Below are 25,900 nucleotides of genomic sequence, written 5' to 3'. Positions count from 1 at the left end.
ATATGATTTATTTATTCTTAATTCTAACCAGACAAAAAGGTATGTGAAGTATATTTCAGCCCGAGTCTAGTCTCCCAGCACTCCTTGCAAGTTACAACGGAAAAGGAATGAATGGTGAATGAAATGTTAAAAGGGGTCTTATCTGTCCTTGTCAGCAGCATCCTGGAGCGGAGAACAGCGGCACAGATGTAGCGCACTCCCTCTCCCCCTGCCAAAGCCAGGCACAAGACCACCCGACTGGGGCACACTAAGAGACCGCAAACCTCATTCTGCCAGGATAAGAAAGCACCTGCATTCAGCTGTAGGAAGAGTTGAGCCCAGGCGTGTGGAAAGGTGGAGACAGTTGTTGGAATGTCACAAATGTCTTCTTCCTGCTTGCCCCAGCAGGAGGAAAGGGAGTCCCTTTCTCACCTCTTAAGGGAGAGAGGCTTTAACTTCAAGGTCTGCCTGGGGGGCTTCACTTGAGTTCCCCGAAGTTTGAGGGATAGGGGTCTGAAATGAGCCTGAGAGACTGAAGCGCAAAGGTTACAGCCTGAGGCAGTAGTACCTGGAAAGCAAGGCTGTCCTGGGAGCCAGCTGCTCTGCCACTGTCGCAGGGCTCAGATGGATGAATTCTGCAAAGACCAGGGGACCCATGGCATGAAGAAGTTAGGGCCCTATGGAAGAATGATGTCCAGAGAGAATGGACACATGTGGACGTGGGGGCAATGTGACCCAGCAGAGGGGTGGGCCACACACCACCCAGCGAAAAGAGGCAGTTCCCATTTGAAAAGACCAGCAGGTGGAGGTCTTTACCAGTAGGGAGTAGCTAAGAAACGCCCAAAAACACCCACTGAAGAGAGAGGGCCATTTGCCAAGCCCAGAGGGCTCAAAGACAGGTCACAGTTGCACCACGACCTCCAACCCCGGCAAGGCCTGAAACAGTACCTGTGAGAACTGGAGGAGATGGAAGAGAAAACAACACACACACACACACACACACACACACACATGCAGGTCTACATGCCTACCATGGCCCCTCTCCCCCCCTCACTCCATCAAGGCTTCTAAGCCTAGGTCGACCTGCACAGACACACTAGGGAGGTCCATCTTTTTTTTTCTGTGGTAGGCAGACTTTGAAGATGACCCCCCAGGACCCCCTCTCTGTTGGGAACTGCCTGCCTGGTTTCACAAGCTGTAACCCCCCATGGTAAAGGCTGAGTCAGAAACCTTGGGACCATAAGCCACTAAGGAGACAAAGCTTATCTCCCTGGCAGGGGCACCACCTCTGCCCACTTTACCCTGCTTGGCCCTGAGCCTGACCAGTTAGCCAATGACAGGTAAGATTCCTCAAGGGAGGGATGACCTAAGATAGACATGGTCATGAAGAGGCCAACAGGGAAGGACTTGGGGGCTATAGAAAAAGGGGGTGATGGACCCTTGCCCCTTGGCTTTGACATAGCCTGAGTCTTCATTCTGTCTGCAAGAAGTCTCCTAATCTCTTAGCCAAGAGATTACTTCCCCTGCTCCATTTAAGCCTGAAACAATGACAGAGGGTGGTGCAGCCCTGTGCTAGAAAGGGCAGGTTCCCTGGGGTGATCAGGCCTAAGAAAGAGTACATAAAACCCTGTGAAACCTGCTTTGCTAATACCCTCAATTTAAATGATAAGGGTCCAAGCCTGAAATGAGTTTGTTTCCCAAAGTCTTATAGACCTATAGCGAACTAACCATGACTCAGAATAAGCCCTCAGAGTTCTTTGTTTGTTATCTATTGTTTGATCCTTACTCCCTATGATTGACGAGCTTTACTTATATTCCTGTGCAAATTGAACCCAATAAAAACCCATTGAGGAAAAGGCTCTTGGCCCTTCTCCTTTGAGAGATCAGCCACCTTTCCTCCCCAAGCAGATCATGTCTTGGTAGACTTATTCTCATCTATGGCAGCCGGGGCCGGGTGGGGGGGCCCTGTGGGCGGACCCCCCACACACACACCTCTCCTGGTACCTGCCTTTGTGCATCCCCCTCACCTTGAGTGTAGGCTGGACCTAGGGACTGGCTCCTGAGGAGCCCAATAAAGCAGCAGTGACAGATGTCACGTCCATGACTGTGTTGTAAGCGGGTATGACTTCGCCCCACAAGGGTCCTTTCCCCTGCTGGCACTTTCTCTTGCCGTCCCAGCGGGCATGCTTGGATGAAGCAGGCTTCCATATTGGAGCCTCCCACCTGACAAGGAGCTAAGCCTAGCACCTATGAAGGGCTTCATCCTGCCAACCACCACCTGAATGAACGTGGACATGGATCTTCCATGTCTGAACTGCAGTAGCATCTGACACCTGCCTGCTGCCTTGGGGAAGACCCTGCAGCAGAGGGTTCAGCTCAGCCAAGCCTGGATGCCTGACCCACAGCATCGGTGAGAGAATGAATGTGTGTTGTTTCCTAAATTTGGGGGGGTGATTTGTGATGTAGTGATATGTAACTAATACAATTTTACAGTTTCTCGGTTTTGGTCAATTATTTCCACTCTGTAGCTTCTTTAATAACCTAATACATCCTTACATATACATAAACCATATGGAAATAAAAAATCTCCCCACTTCCTCAGCTGAGAAGTGAAGGTGTTGACACAGTGTTGGGATCTTCTGTCACATGGCCCCTCCCTTCAGTCCGATCCCTTTGCTTCAGCTACTCCTCCCACCTGGGCATCTTCCCCTCTCCATGCTCCCCACTTGGCACGTTCATTCAGCACTGATATGAGCTCCTGGTATGAGCTGGAATCCAGGAGGAATAAGAAGTACAGGGGGTCGGTGCACATACCTCATCCCCTCAAGATTTGTGCTGCCCTCGTATCACCTCTCAGGTGATGCCTCCTCTTTGGAAGCTCCTTTCCTCCCCGGTCTGACTTGGCAAATCTGATGCATGTTTCAAAAGCTCATGTTTTTCATAAACTCCTCTACCTCCAGTCCAACCCCCAGTGCCTGACCTTCTCCTCCAAATGCCTATGGCGTCAGAACCAGATACAAATCAAAGCCCAACCTGACCGACATCCTACGAGTTAACCTCTGACTTTGTCAGATGTCTGAGCCCTCGTCACTTGTGAACAGTGAATGAGGCAAAGGAAGTTACAGCCCCTGAGAAAGGAAGGTGACTGTCAGGCAGGCTTATTATGAAGTGCTCACAGATGACATTTAAAGGTCACACAGCCATATTTTGTCTTCTTATCAAGGTTTGAAAATGTACTCCATCCACTTTAGCTCTTATTATTATTATCTTTATAACACTTTAAGTCTTCCAACGAATATTAACTTGCACTTGGACCTTAAGCATTCATTGGTGGCCTAATATAAACTACCTGACCCCCCCAAACAGGGAATTGAAGTTGTAAGACATGTGCAAATCTAATTAGTGATCGCACTTAGGCCCCACGAGGCCACCTGGGAAGTGTAAGGGATGCTGTCGGGTGTCCTGTCGGAGGCTTCATTCAATTAGTGATCTTCATTGAAGCTGACTATAATTAATTACACATTTGTGAGATGTTCGAGTCTAATTTTACTAAAGTTATATCATGAAACTGGGGCATTTGCAGGATTTCTGGCAGAAGGGAAGCAAGCGTGAAGAGCACTCAACATTAAAATTGTGGTGCATAGGCCTATGACGACATTGGACCTCTGTCGTTTACGGCTGTTCCTGATGGAAGGGTCCCAGGTTGCACCACGACCTAAACAGTACGCTTGCTATGGGGCTGTGTACATGGATATATGACTGCTCAGATACACAAAGTAATTGGGCATTAATTAGGATGAGACCGCCCTCACCCACCTCTGGTATGTTATCTCTGCCTTAACATGATCCCAGAGTCTGGGCAAAAGTGACTTGTGCAGGAAACTTGGTTCACATAAAATAATTAAACAACAGTGTGGTGATGGCCAGGGGGAAGGGGGTTGGGGGGGCTGGGTGGAGGTGGACAGAGGGAGGGAAATGGGGACATCTGTGATAATGTCAACAATAAAAATTAAGTTAAAAAATTAAAAATAATGATTGGGACCTGAAGCTGATTCTTGCCTCAAGTCTCCTTCTCTAGTCTCTTTAAGTGGTTATCTTAAGTTACATCTGAAATAAAATACCAAGGAAGTCCAATAGAGTTTCTTAGCATCTATACCATTATCTGTTGCCACAATAATTCTGTGTAACAGCCCACCTCAAAGGTCGATGTCTTAAAATAACACCCACTTGTTATTGCTCGAGAGTCTGCAGGTAGGTGACGTGGTCTAGGCCTGTGATCTTGGTGAGCTTGTTCCAGCAGTTCTTCTGGTTTGAACTAAGACTCAGTCACATGTCCAGGAGGTGGCAGGCCAGTCTAGGATGACCTTGGCTCAAAGAACTGCCTCTGTTCCACCAACGTGTTTTGATGACGATCTCAGAAAGGAGGGAGGGAGGGAGGGAGGCAGGGGCAAGATCAAGCTGTAAGGTCCCTTGAGGTCCAGGCTCAAAACGGGCAAAGGCACAGAGCATCACTTTTCCAGCATTCTACTGACCAGAACAAGAGGAAGATGAGAGCAGATTTAAGGGCTGGGGGTTGGAGGGAAGCGGGGCAGAGATTTCACTGCTCATAGGACCTGCAAATTCTTAATGAAAACAAAGCAGATAACTGGAGCCATTCCCCAATCAATACAAGATAGCATCCCAAAATGGACAAACATATTCACGTTTGCATTACAAAAATACACAGTCAATTCTATTAGTCACAGCACACCTATGGTCTGCAGTCACAGCCAACCCTGAATGAGGAGATGCTGCTTTGTTGTTCCAAGGGGGAAATGTGGGGCTAGGCTCCCGTGAGCCTTAGGTCACGCTACCTTCATCACCTCAAATGCCATTTGTGTTATGCAGGTTTGTTTGCCAATATCCTTGTGAAACAAGCCATCAGTTTGAAAAACATGCTTTTTCCCAGAAACCTTTTCTTGTGTGACACTTGGTACCTATTTGTAAAATCCTGCAGCCTTCTGATCTCCAGAACTTACCTTGCCTACGTGTGTGATCCTTAATGCAGCATGCTCTCACGGTCTACTGGGGTGTGGAAAGGAAATATTAGAGCGTCTCGTTGCATGTTTTTATATCATCTGTGAATTTACAAAATTGGTGTAGCATTTCCACAGCACCCCCCTTGTCTGAGACACTCTGCTTTCTCACCTGGGGAAATGCAACAGCCCCTTAGTTAAGCTCTGCTTCTTCCAGTCCTTGCTCCCCTGCTCCCTGCCCCCATCCGCAGTTCTAGTCTCCTCTGATCAAGTTACACTTCTCCCAGAATCTCCCAGTGAATTCCGATTTCCCTGATTTAAAGTCAAAGTCCTTAAGGCCCAGTGCTATCTGCCTTGAGTTTCTTCTATGATTTCCCCTCCTCCCACTCCCTGCGGCCAACTCCGCTCCATCCCCAGAGGCCTCCTCTGCTCCACAAATATGCCAGGAGCAGTCCTGCCTCAGGGCCTTTGCACTGGCTGCTCCCTCTGACCCAAGTGCCTGAAACCCAGACATTACCATGCCCAATCCCCCACCTTCTTCAAGGCTTCACCTGCACCCATCACCCCTCATCCTAACCCCCCCATACATGCTTTGCGTGTGTTCCCCCCACAGTGCTTACTGACTTCTAACATACTGTATAATTTTCTTGATTATTATTGATTACATGAGGGTAGGTATTTTTTTATTCATGGGAATATCCCAAATGCCAGGAGCAGTGCCTGGCATATCACAAGAATATATTCAATATGCTCAAAATATATTTGAAGGATTGAATGAATGAATGACTGTATTTTATGTAAAGTGCATAATACACTATTAAAGCTATAATTCACATAACTTTAAAAACTGGGGTAGAGTCTCTATCTCTACCCCTATCTCTCTACCTCTGTCTCTGTCTCTCCTTTCCCCTCACACGAGTGCTGGAGAAAACGTTCTCATGAACACTGCCTAAGAAGTACGGGACGTGGGACTTACTTGAGATAATCTTTAACAAGGTTATAGCTACGGCCAGGAGATGGTGCTCATTCCCAACAAATCACCAATAGCAGGCAAGACTGTCGAGCCTCTCACCGTTCTCCGCATTAGTACAGCCCGGCTATTCTGCCCTGCGAGTATTTTCAGTGGAGGGACACGGCCACACTGGCACTTGGATAGCTATGTCCCTGGAACTCCTATTCTGTGGGGAAGGACTGGAGCATATTGTTTTCAGCCATCAGCTGCCCTGGGCCAAGGGAGTGGGGTGTTGGCCCACAGTGCCAGAGGCTTGGCAGGGCCAGGGTGTGCTTGTTGGGCCTCTGAGAGCCCCCGCTGCTCTCCAGCCCCTGCTACTGGAGTCCCCTTCCCAGTGTGACACCACACACCTTCTCAGGACTCTCCCTGCGCACAAGACCCACCACCCTTGCACTGGCCGCTGCCTTTGAACAACTGGTTATTCACCAGGCCCTCTGTACACAGCTGAGTTCTACCAACAGCCCTGGAAAGAAGAGACTTAGACCCTTTTGTACAAAGGAGGAAACGAAGGCTTCCACAGATTCCCAGCGCGTGGTGGGAGGCAGTCCTAGAACAGTAAGGCAAACAGAGCCGTTCTGCCCCGTTCACCGGCACACATACAAGGAACTCAGTACTCGAAGGTGGTGAGCTCTGGTTCATGTCCTCCGGGAGGTCCCATCTTGTTACACACACACACACACACAGTCTAACACAAAGCAGATTGTAACACGTGCCATCACAACACCAGGTAGAACTCGCGGATGGGGAGCTTCACTCACACTCCGCAGGCCTCCCTGTTTTCTGTCCTTGGAGAGAAGCACCTAGCTCCTCACGTGGGGTTTCCAGGGTAGTGCTTCACCTCATCTGGGATCTCCTTAAGACACGCAGACTCCACTCCCACGGGTCTGGAGTGGGGCCTGCCATGTTGAAGGTCTAGCCACGGGTCAGGAGATGCGAATGCTGCTGGTTCAGGGACCACACTTTGAGTAGCAAGAGGCCAGAGTAGGGCTTGACCTGTTTCCGTGTGTCCCATGAGCTAAGAACATACGGGTTTTACATTTTTAAAGGACTACCAGGGGAAAAGAGATGAGTTTGTGACAGATCACACGTGCCTGTCAAAGCCTAAGATGTTTACTCTCTTGCCCTTCACAGGAGCAGTCCGCGGACTCCAGGGAGGAAACGCTGCTGCCCCTTTCCGCACTCCTTGGAGAAGCACGTTCTCGTTGTGGAGGGAAGAAAGGATGAGGCCCGGTTGAATCTGTCTTTCCTCTCCAGGCTCCTCTGCCTGCAGTCAGCACAGCCCCAAGTAGCGACATGATGGGGGGGGGGGGGATCTCAGCTGGGCGGAGGGGCTGCATGGTCCAGCTGCCCCAGTGCTGAGCTAAATGGGGGTGAGGTATTGGCGAGGCCACTTTTCAGCGCGTCTAACTCTCCAAACTGCGCTGGCAGTAATCGAGGTGATAGTTTGGTCTCTGTCCGTTCGGTTCTTACGTCGGAATCGTAGTGGCTCTGAGACTGAGGGGGAGGTTCTTTCTGAGCCCCAGAGCCAGCCCTTTTGTGTTTCTCCCACGTGCCTCTCTGCTTGCGGGACTCAGGGCAGCGCCACGCCCACACCCCGGGCTGGCGTTCCAGGCCTGGCTGGCGGAGGACACCCAGTCCTGCTACGTGACTCTGTCGGCCCATGCCACCGACAGTCCTATCGGGAGGCTTACTCCAAGTCTAAATCGGGCTCTGTGCCAGGAAGCCGGACTGCACCCACACGGCCCTCCACCAGCAGTCTCCAGTCCTATCGGGGCTGTCTCGGCCAGCTCCCCTGGAGAGCAGCAGCTCAGCCACTTCGCAGCAATGGACCCGAATCACAGGAAAGTGGGCCTGATTTGACAGAAGCAGCAGCCACATATTTTTTTGCTCGTGGAGGTGTAACCATGGCGATGACAGCAGGTGAAAAACTGTTCTCAATGCAGGCAGCACGCAAACAGGCAGTGTGGGGAAGTGGAGAAGGGGTTCATTTTAGACCCTGAGCTTCGATTCAGGGGACAAAGAGCGTGCAAACAGGGCCCGCCACTCACCTTCGGTGGCGTCCCCTCCTCCTGGGACCACACACCTTGCTGCACAGATTTTTCATCCCGCAGCTGCGGCGTTTGCTTTGCTTGTGACATTTTTCCACCTGCCGCAGCTCTGGTGACAGGGGTGTGCCAGATACAGTCGTTCTTTGTGTCAGCTCCCAGGAGTGTCAACAGACTAACAAAAGAACTGAACCCGGGCAGCTGCAGCTGTGTGCATCATCCCAAATTCACGCCAGCTCTCCAGATCCTCACCTCAAACCTCCACCACAGGTGCCACCATGGTCCCAGGCCACGGAGGAGGGGGCGGAGGTGCAGGGATGAGGTGGATTTTGATCCAGGAGGCCTGGCCGAGAGCCTGCACTCTGCCATCGTATCCTCAGAGACAAAGGTTCGCTGACCAGTCTGTGGGGAGACCTCAGGGACGTTTCAGTGGGTGACATGTCTGAGCACCCGGACAGGCCGGTGTCTGCTCCCTGGAAATGACAGACTGTTGGTTCCTATTTCCTGGGGAAGCTGGACGTTGCCCGACTGGAGGAGAGGTGGCGAGAGGGAACGCTAACCCCTGACAGGGGGCTGGGGTGTGGGTCTAATGATATCTGGCTCACTTCTCTAGAAACAAGTTTTCCAATATGTATACAAAGCCTTCAAATGTTCCTACGTGTTAACCCACTATTCATTTCTGTAAATCATTCTCAGGGAACCATCAAAGCTCAGAAAATTTTTCTCTACCAATACAAACATCACAGCCTTCTTCATCATAGAAGATTTTCAAAAGAGACTGCGGAGTCAAGAATTGATCAAGTAAACAAATCTGTGAAGTAGAAAAATATGTAATTAAAAATCCCATTTTAAGAAATGTTTAGTGCATGGGGGAAGATTTGTGATATAATGCCATGTGTAAAAAGCAAGAAAGTTATGTACAGCCTGAACTCATAGATTTGTGTATAGATTTTTATATATATGATTGAGGAAATGAATAGAATGTTTCAGAAAGATGGAATTAAGGGGCATTTCAATTTTCTTTTCCATATTTTCTTCATATTAAGCAACAGATCTTATAAATAACACTTTTGTTAATGAAAGAAGAAATAATAACAATCATAGTACTAATAAAAGGACTGCTCCTGTTTATTAAGTACTTACCTTCTGCTTGGCCGTGGAGGAAAGTGATGCTCACAGAGCCTTTCTTACACAGCCCGGTGATATGAGTTATCACACCTGAGTCTTCAAAAAAGGAAACTGAGACTGAGAGATGGACTTGCCTAAGATTTACCAAATGAGCCAATTATTACAGATAACCAGTTACAAGCATTCGCGGAATGCTCAAGAAATGAGAAGCAGCCTCACTAGCTGCACTTAGAACTGAGAGGATCGTGGGGAGGGGGAGGCGAAGGAGGTGGGGCTGGAGCGTGGGGAGCCCCAAATGCCTTGGTAAGAAGGGAGAGTATCCCACAGGGAATGTGGAACCAGCTGCACGAGTTAGAAAGAAAGACAGAAGAAGATAATAGATGCAGGTGTGTACGTGTGTGTGTTGAAAGTCAAGTACTCAGACTTACTGACACTGCACATCAATCCTCCTTCACTAGGCCCTGCATTTCCCCACGCTCCCTCCAACATAAACATTCTCGAATTTTGCAGCGTGTTCTCAGGGTTTCCGTAGGTGGAAAAGCAGAGGCTACCCAGCCCTCCAGGGCAGCAAGAAGCTGAGGAAGAGAGCAAACTCAGGCTTATCTTTAAAATCCTCTTTCTCGGCTCCTGCTCTTGCTGCACCATTAAGTCGGCGCTGCTAGTGCCGCAGGATGTCCCGTCCTGTGTGACTAATTCATCCCCACCTCTGACTCCAGGGTTTGGTTCAGGCTGTACATCTGGTTCTACCTGGCAGGGTCTTCCAGACTGAGGGCTGCCCATTCTCAAGCCTGTGCCCTGGAGCATGTTTGCATATTTGCACCATGCGGATCTCTCCCCAGGTCGCTGGGCTACTCAGCCTGCACGACACGCTTCCCGGAGTCCCTGATGTTCAAACCTTCTGAAGGAGCCATTTGTCCTTTGGCCAACAGCCTTGTCCATGGTCACCCACACTGCTCATTAGATAGCACAACTTTTCAAACACTTCTTTCCATCTGGGCGTGTGACTCTATCAATATTTATACTTGTAGATACTTTCCTAACACTCAGGCACAGATCTAGGGACTTACACTGACATCAGTAATGCTCGCAAGAACCCTTCTGGGTAGGAGCTACCCCCCACGTCACGCCCAAGAAACCGAAGCACGCTTCAGGGACTTGCCTGCCATCCTGCCATGAATGAGGTGCAGCCAGGACTGAACCCCACAGTTTTGACTTTGCAGTCTCAGTCACTGCACCACACTGTGGCCCCCGTTCAGAACAGGATGTCTGAGCTCCGCAGACGAGCGTCTCATGTTTAAAAATGCACAAAGACAAATCCCTCCGCTAACAAAGTACACATGAGCCAAACTGACAGACTTTCATGGATATCTACATTGTTTTTAGGATTCGGACAATAAATATATTAAAACATGTTAGCAGGTGCATTCAGCTCACTAAATACTCATTACGTTTATCAAATGTACAGGTGTCACTCTCCTGAATACAGGACAACGCAGGGGCACAAAAGTAAACGACACAGGCAACTCCAATTGCCCTACATCTGTGACAGCCTTGCATCCTTAAATATTTTATCCTACATAACCTATGTGATCCTTTTAAAAGCCCTGCCTGATTTTCAGGGCAGCCTGTCATTTTACATTTTATAGACTTACAACAAAGGCCTGGAAGCATAAAATGTGTATCATGAGCTGAATCGTGTATCCCCACCAAATTCCCAAAATTTGTGAATATGTCACCATACAGTAAAAGGCACTTTGCAGCTGTAACTACCTTATGAATCTGGATATGGGGAGATCATCCTGGATGATGTGGATGGGGCTGATAAAGTCTTAAGAGCCATTACAAGAGAGAGGCAGCGGGCTCAGGGTGAGATAGGAGATGTGATGATAGAAACAATGGTTAACAAGATATGCTTTGAAGATGAAAGAAGGGACCACTGGCCAAGGATGCTGACAAAGGCAAGGAAACGGACTCTACTCTAGAACTCCCAGAAGGGAATACAGCCCTGCCTATACCTTGATATTAGGTCATGTATTGGCAGAATTACGTCCCCCCAAAATTCATGTGTTGAAATCTTAACCCCTAATATTTCAGAAAGGCCTCTATTTAAAGATTGGGCCTTTAAAAAGGTAATTAGATTAAAGGAGCTCATTAGGGTGGGACCCAATCTCATATGACTGGTGTCCTTATAGAAAGAGGGAGAGACACCAGGAGTGAGCACACAGAGAGAGAAGAGCATGTGAAGACATACAGGGAGATGACCATCTACAAGCCACAGAGACAGATCAGAGAAGAAAACAGCCCTGCTGACATCTTGGTCTTGGACTTCCAACCTCTAGAACGGCGTGGAAATAAATTTCTGTTGTTCAAGCTATCTCATCTGCGGTACGTTGTTATGGCAGCCGGAGCAAACTAGCACAGTGGTGTCCCTTGGTGGCAGAGTGGAGGTTGGATCCCACTAGTCCTGGCTCCGGGCTTTCTGCTTCTCTTGCTGCCTCAGGCCACTTCCCACCTGCTGGGCTGTGGTACAGTGGTTCTGAGTTGCCTGGATTCTAACCAGCCTCCATCAATCATTAGCAGTGCCGTCTTGGACAAGGTGCTTGTATGTATACAAGATACTTGTATTTATAGCATTTTCTATGCGCCGTGAGGCTAACTGAGTTACTACATGTGAGGTGCTTGGCATCAGCAGTCATTCAGTGAACCTTGGGTATTGTTTCCAATCTCGGTATCCCAGATTGAGAGAGGACTAATGGAGTTTTCTAGCAAACCTCCCTAAAGCCTTCTGAATGTCAATAGCTTAAAAAATAAGTAAAGAGAAGGGGAAATGAGGGACAAAATCACCAATGCAAAGGCTGGAGCCAAGGCAGACTGTTCTTTCTTCCTGTAAAGTGTTAAATTTTGCAGCACAATTTCTCTACTATATCAGCTATAGAATCTGTAATCATTTATGGGGGCAGAAAGCATTATTCATCAATGTCACTGTCATCAAATGAAAGGTAAGTGCCTACAGAGACGCAGTATGGTCTAAGGAGGCCTGCGTGGAGCCTGTGATTGGTACCCTGCCACTCAAATCGGCAAGATAGCAGTGCCCACGAGGCCAGCTCCAGAGTTTGTCCATGGTTCTCCAGAACCTTGAAGTGTCTGAGCAAGACAGTCAGTCCTCCCTTCTCTTGTCCAGCAACATTTTGGGGGGTCCTCCTCTGACATGGACATGCGGAGAGCCTGAGGGAGGTTCTCACAGCCATTGTGAGTTGGACCCAGCACTCTGCTGTGGGGATGTCTTGTCTTCTCTGAAACAAATCCCTGAGCTCAGTGCAGCGAGGCAGCCCGTGGAGAGCACAGGCCCACGGGCCGTACCCAGCAGCTTCTGCAGACCCACCGAACCCTGCCACGTGTGGCTGCCACATGCCCCGGCAAGTTAAAGCTAAAATCCAGGACATTCTGCATCAGAAAACACATATTTTAGAACAAAAGAATGTAAACTACTCTTTAGCTCTCTCTTCTGGTGATTTTTGATTTTTGTTTTAAGTACAATCAGGATTATCAAATATAATCTTTTTATCATAAATTTTTAAAAATCCTCAGGAGAGCTTAATGAGCCCTGGACTATTGTTAGTCATAAGGGCTTTGGATGTCAGGATAGGGTTTAAATCATATTCCTTACCCATGGCTCACACTAGTTGTTAACTCTTCATGCTCTCATTCATTCATTCATTCATTCAGCGTGTTTTAAGGATTTATTCTGAGCCAGATGCTATGCTGAGTCCTCAGAATTACTTGGAAAGGGCTGTCCACTATGCTGGGAAAATAATAATGATTGTTATGTTAGGTACGGAGTCTACGATATGCCTTTACGTGTATCTCACCATGTAAAGGCTTCTCAACAATACTGGAGGAGGTGGGTGTAGCCTAAACAGAAGATTCTTACCCCTCTGGGCTCTGGAGAGCTTCTTCCTGCTTGGCCCCTCTCCTCTGAGGCATTGAAGGTGAGATTGCAGATTAGCTCTCAAAGTTCTCCTTGAAAGAGCCAGCATCTTGGGTGTATGTCTTTGAAGATTCACTCCAGGATATGGAAACCCCAATGGAACCAGAACTACTTCAGGGCCAGTGCCTCCCCAGGCTCTGGCTACTGCTGCAGACTTGGCTGTGCATGGGGAGTGTGGGGAAGGATGGGACAGAGAGGAATCAAGGAGAGAGAGGGAAAAGGAGGAAAAGGCACCTGGGGAGAGTTAGAGGAAGAGATCATGGCAAAGAGTCCAAGATGACCTTGTAGAATCTTCTAAGAAGTTATAGTCGCCACAGTTACTTTCCAATAACTGTAGGTGTACTATATAAATACTACTTATTCATCACTTATAATTACTGCTTTATTTAATAGAATAATCTGGTTAGAGACACACTCTGGGGACAGGACTTCATAATGGATACTGCCTTGTGTATGAAGGATTTATGATGATATATACAAAGCTTTAGGAAGAACATGGCAAAAATAAATATTCTTTCACACTTGACATAGACTCACTCACTCACTAAAGTAAGTGAACTTTTGTTAAACAGCCTGCACTGGGGAATTGAGGGGGTAAGACACAGCCCCTGCGCTTCAGAGGGTCACCATGATGAGGCAGACAAGAAAACGGATCACTATGCTTTGGTATGAAAAGGGCCAAGGGCTGAAAGCTCAGTGTCTTGTGGGTGCAAGGAAAGGCAGAGCTAGCCAAGGTGAGAACTGAAGGTCCTTTGGTCCTAATCCAGCTACACATGCAAGGGATCAGCATGCGCAAAGGTCAGGAAGCCAGGTCTGCTATAGGGTCTTCCAGGGGAGTAGAGGGTGGGTGGGCTCATGCAGGACATGCGCTCAGAGAGAGTGAGGCCAGAGGACAGCAGCTTTGCAGGCTCACCTCTCTTCTGGGAGCTCCCTTGCTGGAAGCCTTCTGAAAAAATTCTTACCCTTGGAAATCTTTTCTTAGAGGCACCCGATCTCCCTGCTTCTCTTCCTCCTTCCTTCCCACCGCTCCCTTCTTTCCTTCTTTTTGTAATTTTTTTTATCCCACTTGTTCCAGAAAAACTAACCCTAAAAGTAGCTTCTGCAGCAGCAGAGATAATAGATCCTGCAGTTAAAGTTAGGAGCTCTCCTCTCCAGGCCTCTGTTTCCCTCTGTGTAGCAAATGGGAGGAAGGGGTTGACAAATTTGCTTCGATTGTCCCTTTAAACCTAAATAGTTTTATTTCTCTCATCACAGTTTTTGGAGAGGGTTTGTGGAACAGTTATTCAACTATGGAGAAGGTAAATTTTGAAAATTTTCCAGAGTCTCATTAAACATCAATTGCTGGGGGAGGGAGGAGGTTTCCTACTGACTGGTGCCTCATGGGGCTACCATGCATGTGGGGCCCCACGTTTATGTCAGAAGATCGCCAATCCAGCCTCAACGCTGGAAACCAGACTCTGAAGCCTGTGGAACTGGGTGGCCTCTCTATTGTCCTCATGTACAAAACTAGGGTAAAAATAGGCCCTTCGGTGTAGAATCAACAAGATAATCCATTCAAAGCCAACAAGTGCATGGCTCACAATAGGCAATTAATAAAGGGCTATCTTAACAATGATTCTGAAAGAACTGAGGAAACCACATGTGGGGACACTAGACTTAGAAGAGCCCAAATGTCTGGGGGCAACCCAATTCCAATAAGACAATGAGGTGACTCGTCTGAGTGAGCCAATTCTCTCCTCATCTGTGGCTTGTGTGATTTCTCAACTGCCTAATGGCTTATTTTCAACATGTGTTCTTCATGCGTGGTGCATTTTTTTTCATGAAGGTCTTTACTTGAATGGTATCTCCCCAGGAACGAGGAGGCATCTTAGAGAACCCTGTCCCTTTGGGCCTTGAAGACCCCTGGAGGAAAGAGACAGCAGCAGGTCTGCGGCATGTGCCGGCGACCACTCCCCAGCGCATTCCCGTGCTGGTCCTGCCAGGCAGTGATGAACGCTGGCGCTCCATCTCTTGAGAATTGTGCAGGTCTCTGAAGCTGCTTAGGCATTGAATTAGTCACAAGTTCTTCATAACTTCTTGGGGATAGAGACTGCATGTTAGTGAGCCTCTCCTTCTGTAACATGAAATAATGAATAAAAAGGGGGGCTGATAGCCACCTTGGGGGCATTAGGTGTGCTTTATGGTGCAGCTCTATTTTCTATGAAGCACTTGGAAAAAGGCCATCAAAGGAAAAAACACCTGCCTGCCATCGCTGTCCCCACTTCTTAAGCTGAAATAATGTTAAGCAGTAAAAATAGTCTAATCTTTGGAAACAAAAACCTTTTGTTTCAAATCCCAGCTCAACCACATTCTGGCTGTTTCATCGTGTGCTGCGTGCATAAAAATTTTGAGCCTCGTTTCTTTTTTTAAAATCCTCACCCAAGGATATGTTTATTGATTTGAGAGAAAGAGAGACACAGAGAGAGAGAGAGATGTGAGAGAGAAACATCCATTGATTGCCTCCTGTACACACCTGACCAAGGATCGAACTCCCAACCTAGGCATGTGCCCTGACTGGGGACTGAACTCACAACCTTTTGGAATACATGAAGACACTCTAATCAGCTGAACCACCTGGCCAGGACTGAACCTCAGTTTCTTAAACTGTAGAATAGGAGCCATAATTGCTACCTACCTCACAGAATGGTTGTCACATCAAACAGGAAAGTAACTATAAAATGTATTTGGAGGAAATTATTATTTATATAAGTATATAAAATATTACTTAATAATTAAGGATTTAAGTCCAGCCAGTGAAGAAGGGTAAAGTATAGAAAAATATCAAATGGATATTCCCCAGTGCATGGTGGCTAGGGTGGTAGGTGCTCTGCAATTACTAGCCTTGTTTTGTCTGCACCCCATAAATGTTTATCAAGTGACCGCACAGGGCCAGCTACTCTACCATGGATCTGCTAGGATGTCAAACACCTAAACCCTGAAAGGCAGAATAGGCTTTGCAGAGCCTGAACTTCTTAATATTAGCTATTTCCTGACAATATTACTTTGCTCAAGATTGGTGCTAAGTTATCAGTTAGCACCCTTTGAAAACGGTCATCGAGATAGCAACTAAGTCTCTTATTTGCACAAGCATCTGCCTGATTGATTAGCTTTGTCTTGTCCCGAAGAATCTCGTGTGATACAGACAAGGTGTTACTATTACCCTTAGGGCACCGTTCAGCTGAGTGCACAGAAGGAAATGATTAATCATCCCTTACCTTTGACAGAGGTATCATTTCTGCAGTTGCGATCTGCACATATTTAAAAGGCACACACTTCTGCAGACGATGCCACCTTCCTCTGATCATCCTGCATCCTGGAGGGGGGTGACTCATGGGCACTGCACCTGCAACAGCCGCCAGGACCCAGCCAAGGTGCCAGGTGCCAAGGAGTGACTCTGCTCCATTGACGGGACCCTGGCCCAGCATGCTGGGAACAGTACCCTCAGCCTGTCCTGTCACTCGTGAGATGTGGCTTAATGAAGCGGGAGGGCCCCTGGGTGGGGGGACTGTGCCATCCACGTTGTGATTTGTGAGATGGTTAAAGCGTTTGGAAGCTCCTTGAAGAAACTAGGTGGGAAAGGGAAGGAGTTGTCCGCCTGAGTGATTATGTTAGAAGTGGCTGAGACACAGCCGCTTCATTAAAGGTGTAGGAACCTCCTGTGATGGAAAAAGGAGATGGAACCTGCTGCGGTGGGTACCCTGGGTAGTGGCCCTCGGTCCCACCAACTTCCAGGCCCCCTGGGTTCTTCCTTATACCAATTCCAGGCCCCAGCTGGACCTACCGGGCCAGATCTCCAGGACAAGGCAAGGCAATCTGGGTCACCCTGCTATTTTTTAACCCTTGTTTTGATATAATTGTGGATTGACATTATTTGTAAGAAATGATGCAGAGAGGGCCACGTACTCTGACCCTCAATACCCTGACCTGAGTTTCCCCCAATAATAACATCAAATCTCACCACCAGGATATGGGCATCGACGCGAACCACGATGGTGGGCAGGTTTCCTGGTTCCCTTGGTGCCTGCTTGTGCGTGAGAGTGTTCATTTCCATGCACTTTTATCATGTGCATTTGCTGTGCGGTCCCCATGGAGAACAGCTCCACCAATTCCCCAATTCCCGGCACCCAGGACTGTGCCAGGCATGCGGCAAGGACTCCAGAGTGTGTCGAATGAGCTGTTCAACTACCCCCAGCAGAGGCCTGCAGGACTTTGGTCCCAGCTCAGAGAGGTGATATGGAAGCACTTGTCAAAATATTGAGACCCTGCAGATGTCAGTTCAGGCCCAGAGCTCTGGAAGGGAGATGCAGTGAGAAGAACAGAACACATCTGTTCTCTCCTGATGAGTCTGAATGTGACGCAGGTACAGGTGTGTCTGTCCCTGACATGAGCTGTAAAGATATTCAGGTCATCTTCAGGTGTATCTCTTGCTGAGTAGCTCGAGCGTGGGGACACCTACAGAAGTGTTCTCACAGTGCAGGGACATACGGTAGACATGCTAGGATTTGTATCTGGTTGCCACCCTCTAGCACACGTGTGACAGGCACGAGCGATTGCACCAGCATCCCGTTGTTTGTACAAAGGATGAAACAGCAGGGTCCAAGGTGCCAGGGGTCTGATGTCGTGATGTCTGGGGACGTCTGGGTGGCTGGTGTGTAGCCAGTTACACAGGAGCACGCTGCCCCACGGCCCAGGAAAGCCAGTACCAGGGGGAAGGTGCCCACAGACAGCAGAGGGTGCGAAATGGGGTCCACGAAAGGTGGAGAATGAAGGGGAAAAGCCACCGGCTGCTCCAAAATGAACCAAGGAGTTATAGTCCAAGTATGGGGCTGCTGGTCCCACGAGAGGCAGTGTGAGAACACAGCCACCACAGAGGGAGCGGCATGGGCCCAAGCAGGGTCTGCAGTGCACCGCACCTGGTGCTGAGCACAGGCATTTCTTCCTTCTCAGCAAAGACAGAGGGGAAGAAGTCCGACCCTGAGGCAGGTTAGGTACACGGCCCCCTGAGCAGGGCTGTCAGTGTGACTAGTTGCAGGGGGTCAGCCAGCCAGGGTGCTTCCCACCTGGGGGGGTGTCTCTATGACCAGGTGCTGTGGACCCTTGAGTGGACCCTGCTCAGGTCCTGCAGGCTGTGGCTGAACTGGGGTGACCGAAGATGGCCGTGGAAGTCTCGGGGTCACCGTGGCAGAGCCTTGCCCCAGGGGTCCCGAGTTGCTGCTCAGGTGCCTGCTTTACCTTCACGAGCAGGTACACTGGAAACAAATGACTGTTTGGTGCTGCTCTTCACTTTGGGACTTATCTGTTCCAGTGATTAGCTATGCTAACTAATTCAGGTTAATTGGTTTTCAACCTTCTAGACTCCATAGACAAAGCACAAGAGACTTAATTATGAGTACAAACTAACTGTGTGAGTTTCAACCTTAACAAGAGGAAATGTCCATCAAAGGCAAAGGAGAGGGCAGGGAGAGGAGGCTGACCGTGCGGGCCCCCTCACGCACATGGAGGGGCATCGAGGGCACGTTTCTTGTTAGGAGACTGAGTTACTAATAGGTGACAGCTGCAGATGCAACCACAAATACGCTACAGGCTCTGATGTGACCGACTGGGAGCCTGGCAATGGTCAGGGAGCCACGTCCTTACCCGTCAGCAGGAAAAGCATGGAAGCTGATGAAGAAGGTGCGTTCGGTGTGGTCGTGACCCCCAGAGATCTGCCTTCAGAGCCAGTTGAAATGGTTCCCTTTGAGGAGCAGGTCTGGAGGTGGGGAGGTGGGCAAGGGGCCCCCTTCCTTCTTTTCCTCTCTCTCCCCTCCCTTCTCCCCCTCCTCCCTCCCTTTCTCCCTCCCTCCTGTCTCTCCCTGTCTAATAAACTCTCTGCACTATTTTATAGGTTAAACATGTGCATTTATTACTTTCATTAAAATTTGTTTAAAGTTTTGCAAAGTAAGTAAACATTAGAAATTAGGTTACTGAAGAGAAGAGGGTTTTTTGGAATACTTGAAGGGTTTGAAGTTATTAATATGCAAGTGACCTACCAGTCTTCTCTGTTTATTAAAGCGTGTCCCATGTCCCTGGTTTTGCGACACCCTTAATGTTGTCATCGGAGGTCGCTGTCTGACCTTGAAGTACTGCAGTCCTGTCCCCCGAGAAGAGTTCAGACTTAAAGGAAATGGAAAAGATGTACGCATGCCCTTTTCTCTACCTTAAATCATCTGCCATATCTATCTGTCCACCTGTCTGTCCATTCATTTAGCCAGTGATATAGGTGCTGAAGACAGGGCCTCATGCCATGTATCAGGGACACAGGTCAGCAGTAGGGCCCGACTCCCTGGTGACGGCATGTGTGAGCCCGGGTGCTGGTGGATTCCCGTATTTCCTGGTGGCTGACACAGTGGCATGGGACCAGGCGGTGTGGCTTCAGTGAGGGTCACTGCCCACTCCGTTCACGATGTCTTCTCCCAGGAGCTGAGCTGCCCCCTTGGGGTGATTAATTCTGCCCACCTCAGGCCCCAGCCCTTCCTGAGCACCCGCAGGAGCTGCACCTCAACGGAGGAGGTCAGACTCCAGCCTCTGCATTTGACCTTGGATGCAGCTTTACCACCTTGAGAAGGAAATTTAGCCCTCAACTTCCACATCTGCAAAATGAGGTAATAGCTACAACATAGGCTGTTTTGTATGAAGTTAAGTCAATTCAGAGAAAGCCCTTTCTACTACACCGGACACATGGTAAACGTCAGTAACTAGGTTGTCTCTCTTGCTACTGTCACTGATGCATCAGTCTGCGTTTGCTACAGCGGCGCTGCTTGTGGCTTGTGCTGTGTCAGAAACTTTCTGACACATCTGAAAGTGCTGCATCTGAGTCTTACGCGTCGACCTGTCCGCTAACATTCACGAGAAAGTAGGTGGGGAGGGAGTCCGCTGGGGCAGACTCAACATTCATGGGCATGTCCCTGAGGAGGGAGCCAGGCGGAGGGGTGTCATTTTCCTCCCCTGTCAGCCAATGGTGGGATTGGAGCCCTAACTTTTTTCTCTCCTCTCATAAAAGATGCATTTCACACGACATCCAGAAAGGAAAGGAAGAAAGTTATCCGTGAAGAAGAGCGGTTCAGACCTGAAGGTTCTGCAGAGCTCAGCATTTTCTTAGGAGCTCTGAACGATCCTATGAAACGTGGGTTTCACGACTAGCTCGCTGTTTCTTTCTCCTTTACCTTGCGACTCTCAGCTGACAGAGTGGAATCACACAATATTTGTCTCTTTGTGGCTTATTTCTCTGCACATAATGTCTTCACGATACATCCAGGTTGAGGCATGTGTCACAATGTCCTTCCTTTTTTTTTTTAACTGAATTTATTGGGGTGGCCTTGGTTAATAAAATTACATAGGTTTCAGGTGGTACCATTCTATAACACATCATCTGTATATTGTATTGTGTGTTCACCTCCCCAAGTCAAGTCTCCTTCCATCATCATTTATCTCCCCTTCACCCTCTTCTACCTTCCCCCACCTCACTTTTCCCTCTGGCAGTCACCATACAGTTGTCTGTGTCTGAGTTTTTCTTTGCTTAATCCCTTCACCTTTATCACCTAGTCCCCCAACACCCCTCCACCTTGACAGCTGTCAGTCTGCTCTCTGTATCTATAGGTCTATTTCTATTTCATTTGTTAGCTTATTTTGTTCATTAGATTCCACATATAAGTGAAATCATATGGTACTTGTCTTTCTCCAACTGGCTTATTTTACTTACCATAATGCTCTCCAGGCCCATCCACGCTGTCATGAATGGTCCGAGCAGCACATCGAAGCTGGCTTTTACCAGCACCGAGCTCAGGGCAGGTCCGCAAAGGCTCCATAGTGCTCTGAGGTCTGCCTCCATCTGCCAGCTCGGACACTGGAAGAGCCTCTGGCGGTACTTGAGGTGCATGAGACAGATTCTCAGTGAGTCACCGGGTAGGGGCGAGTGGCAATCACCACACTGTTACAGGACCAAACTTGGTGTCAGCAATGGGTCTGAGGCCACTCAGCAAACGTCCGGGGGTTCAGCAAGTGTATCTGTCACTTGATGGGTGCTCACATACCTTTGAGCAGGGTATGATTGTCCCAGACCTGGTTTTCTTTGTAAGTGTGGAATTTTAAAGTTGAAACAGGCCACACCCCAGAACTTAATGTATCCATGATTCATGGTCTGAGATCAGCTGTTTAAACAACAAAGCTCCTCAGAGGGTCTGTGAGTCCTGAGGGGCCAGGGAACTACTTCCTGTTTTGGGTGATTGATGGGTCCCCTGGCACAGGGCAGCAGAGGAGCAGGGAGAGCCCGGTGGGGTGGTGCAGCTGCAATCCCCATCCTCCAATAACAGGTCCTTTACAAGGAAGTCAAATTTAGGCTTACATGCTTAACAATATGCTTAATGGCATCTGAAGCTCAAGTGAAGAGAGGAAGCCAAGGGAGTCATCTTGATTTTAAAATGAAGTTCAATAAATTCATAGCTAGGGTTTAAACTAAAAATTTCATTTAAAGAGGGAAGCCATTATTTAATGGCTTGAGTGTATCAGAGTTTCTTTTATTAAAGGAAGTTAGGAGCCAAGGGCTTCACACTGAGAGGAAACATACCCACAAAAACAGCCCCTGGGTCAGTGAGCCTTGTGATTAGAATTGCTACTCTCAAGTGAAAAGTTCTTAATGAAAGAACCCTGTGTCTCAGCTCTTGTGATCAAGATCTTTCCATCTGATGCATTCTCCTTGCCAGCATGCTGCCTATTCTGATCTAATAGACGGTTTTTCTCCTATCACCTTTGCAATCAGCTTCGATCGGGGCAGGAGACAGAGGCAGGACCAGCAACTGGCATTGCCTCAAAGTTCTCCTTTCTTTAAAATGTTTCCAATTCAATCTCAATAAAATCTCCTGATCTCTCACTCATCCAGTAATTAAAACACATATTACTTTATTCTTTAATTAAGAATACAGTAAATATCCACCTTATCCCAGGCACTAACTGAGAGTGAATACAGAGAGGAGTCATAGTGCCCTTTTATCAAGTGACAGGCATAATTGTGGGGCAGGAGGACAGACCAATCCCTACACACCATGCAGCGTGGTGAGTACCAGGATAAGGATGGGCAGATGCGCCAGGAGCATGGAGCAAAGAAGGCCTTGCATGTGTCAGTGGAAGTCAGGAAGCATCACAACTCAGGGTCTTTAAGGATAAGGGGTTCTAAGGATTGAGAATGTCATCAGAGGCAAAGGAAAAACTAACTGTACATGCAGGTACAGTTCTGCAAGGGTGCATGATGAGGTCCAGCAGGGACAGACTGAATGACACAGTCGATAGAATACACAGAGAGAACCACGAGAATGGCTATAATGAAAAAGACCGACGAGGACATAGTGGAACTGAAATGTGAAATGGTATCGCTACTTTGAAAATCAGTTTCATGGTTTTTTTTTTTTTAAATTAAATTCACACCTGCAAGCTGATCCAGCATACCCTTAAATACCTACCCAAAAGAAATAAAAACCTATCTACCCAAAGATGTATCTACAAATGTTCACAGCATGTTCATAACAGTGATGAACTGGCAAAGATCCCAAAGTCCACCAGCTGGTGAGTAGATTATCCACACAATGAAATACTACTCGGAAATAAACAGGAACACACATCCATATTGTGTGCTGCGACATGGATGGACCTGAAAACCACAACGGTGACTGAAAGATGCCAGACTCGGAGGGACTAGATTGTATGATTCACATAAATGGTGCAGAAAAGGCAAATCTACAGAGGCAGAATCCAGGGGAGTGGCTGCCTGAGCAGAGGCGGAAGCAGAGACTGAATGCCAAAGGGCAAGAGGGAAATTTCGGGGGTGATGGAAATGGTTCTAGAAGTAAATTGTGATGATGTGGCACACCTATTAACATAAATCCACCAAATACCATCTACGTACACTTACCATAGGTTCATTCTGTGGTATGTGAATTATACTTCAATGAAGCCCATGACATAAATAAAAAAAACCCACTGTGTATTTTTGATGTGACATCACCGGTATATGTACTTGGTAGGTGATAGTTTGCTCCAGATCTTGAATTTATGATGAGTCTCCTTTTAGTTCATCCATTACCCCATCTTCCCTGTTGTAGAAGTTTAGTCATATCCATGGGAACCCCACGGAGCTCCCTGGCTCCCCCCGACAGGACACAGTGAGAACACAGCTGTCTGTGAACCAGGAAGAGGGCTCTCACCAAACTCAGAAGCTGCTGGCTCCTTATTTTTTTTAATAGCGTCTTTTGATGAACATATTCTCAATTTTAATTAAATCCAATTTAGCAGTGATTTATGGCTAGTGCTTCTTGTTCCATGTCTAAAGTACAAATATTTTACTGCTCGCCTTTTTATTTAACATTATATTTTTAAAGTGTATTCCTCTTGATAAATTCAGTCTAAAATGTCAATTTTAATGTCAATTCCATAGTGTTTCTATCATACAAATAAATCATCATTCATTTATACATCCTGCTATTGAGAAACAGTTGTGCTTTTTCCTACCTTTTCCTGCTAAAACAAAGCTACAATTAATGTGCAAATATGTCTCCTCACGCTCATGTACAAATATTCTTCCAGATTAGACACTTAGAAGTGAAATTCCTGGAGCAACTTGTTTATATCCCCACTGGCAAGATATAACCATTCTTAATTCTTTTCACTCATACCAAGGCTTGCTGTAACAAACATTAAATTTTTCCAATTAACTGAGAATAGAATCTTATTTTATCACTATTTAAAATTCAAATTTGAATGATTGTCATGAAGTCAAACATTTTTCTTCTATTTATCTGTCATTAAGACATCTGTCTCTATGACTTGCCTATTCCAGTCTTTGACCAACTTTCTGTTAGGCCATTTGGCTTTGTTCCTATTGATTTGCGCATCTCAGCGGGATGCGCTTGACCACGTGCACACACACAGAAGGATGGAGGGTGGTCCTCAGAACTCCAAGTCCTGTAGGGAGGCCACTCCCCTCCCAAATGCAACCACCCTTCTGAAGTCTAGTGAGATGTCAGTTATATAAGTCTAGGTATTAGTTGCCTGCATTAAGTTATCACAGTTAGACACTTAAAACAATAAAGACAATTTCCTAGGGTCGGAGGTCAGAGGTCTAACGCGAGTCTGAAAGGCATCACGGTTCCGAGGTGAAGGACCGGGATATCTTTGGAGACATACGCATAAGCATATGTTGCCACTGCGCACATGGGCACTTTCGTCCAGTAAGATCACCATCCAGCCACTAATGGTGACAGAGTTAACTGCCGAAGAAGGGTCACAAGATCAAAAACGACGATGGTATGCATCTATGGATTATTGCAGGAAAAGAAATGCTCGGAACAACGATGTTCAGGTAAAGACATGCTTCATAGTCAACGGCTGCCTCACTACAGAGGATCTGCAGGAGCCAAGGGCAGGTTCCCACTATGCAGCCTCTGCATGGCCACATGGCATGCGCTCCCTCTCAGATCCTGGATCACTGAGGACTACATGGGGCACCTTGAAGTGAGAGAGCCCCAGACGGAGTCTTAGACAGAGCCCTGTAGGCATATTCTTGCAACATAACCAACGTCAGAGACCTCTTGGGGTAGGGGGTGAGGGTGGGTGTCTCATCAAAACCAGGCACAAGGAATCCATTTTGCTTTTATCAATAAACACAGCTAACAAGTTGGTGAAAACTGTGGCCAAGCCCACCTTGGACCCAGGTTTACAAGCAATACTATTAATCAGTACGGACCGTGGGTCAATACCGTGACAGTAATAACACCTCAGGATAATTCCGGGCTTATTTGAATTAACCCTCAAATCATAACTCCCGGTCACCGTGCGCAGCACTCCATAAACTGTCTGGGGGCCGACCCCAGATGAAGACTGGTGCTAAAGCCCATTATTCGCCTTCCCCTAAAAGACCACCAGATGTAATACAACGTGATGGTCCACGCAGGTCAGAGATCCAAGACCCAGGTCACCCACCATGCTCAGGACTTTGATCCTCCATGGTTTGTACATTCTGCAGTCTAGTTCCACTTCCCACCTTTTCCCAAACTCCCCAAAGCTTCCCTCTGCCCTTCTAGAACTCACTCTCATCAGTAAATTCACATCTATTCTAAATCCCCTAGGACTACTCCCTTTCTTATTGTGCCTGAAATATGGGTATGGCCAAAGGACTTGGGCCCTACCCAGAAGCCCTTTCAAGTGGTACTGTGTTTTTTCCTTTTACCTCCATGAATTGAAGGGTCTAGAGGCAGGCCATGTGTGTTTGTAACTTTTTATCACCACTTTTTCAAAGTTCTGGCTTTTGTAAAGTGCTTTCCATCTCCACTCCAGTTGCAGTTGCTGTCTCGTGTCCTGATTACTCCCACTTTACTAGCTCCTATCTCTTCCCTTTCTTCTCCTCCTCTTCTCCACAAACTCCCTCTGTGATCTCCTCCAGGCCCACACTGATACCTTTTTTAAGACCTTATGCCTTCCATTTCCTACTTGATATTTCTGCTTAGACTTCTACTGGGTATCTTAAACTTAACTTGCCTAGACAACGTCCTGATAGCCCTTTTCCTGAAATAAACAACTGTCCCCCCCAAAAAATTTCCCCATCGCAGGAAGTACTATCACCACTCACCAAATTCCTAGGCCAGCCCCTGGAGTCGCCTTGGATTCCTCT

Source organism: Desmodus rotundus, chromosome 5 (genome assembly GCF_022682495.2).
Source record: "Desmodus rotundus isolate HL8 chromosome 5, HLdesRot8A.1, whole genome shotgun sequence".
Lineage (NCBI taxonomy): Eukaryota > Metazoa > Chordata > Mammalia > Chiroptera > Phyllostomidae > Desmodus > Desmodus rotundus.
This window is presented reverse-complemented; position numbering follows the sequence as displayed.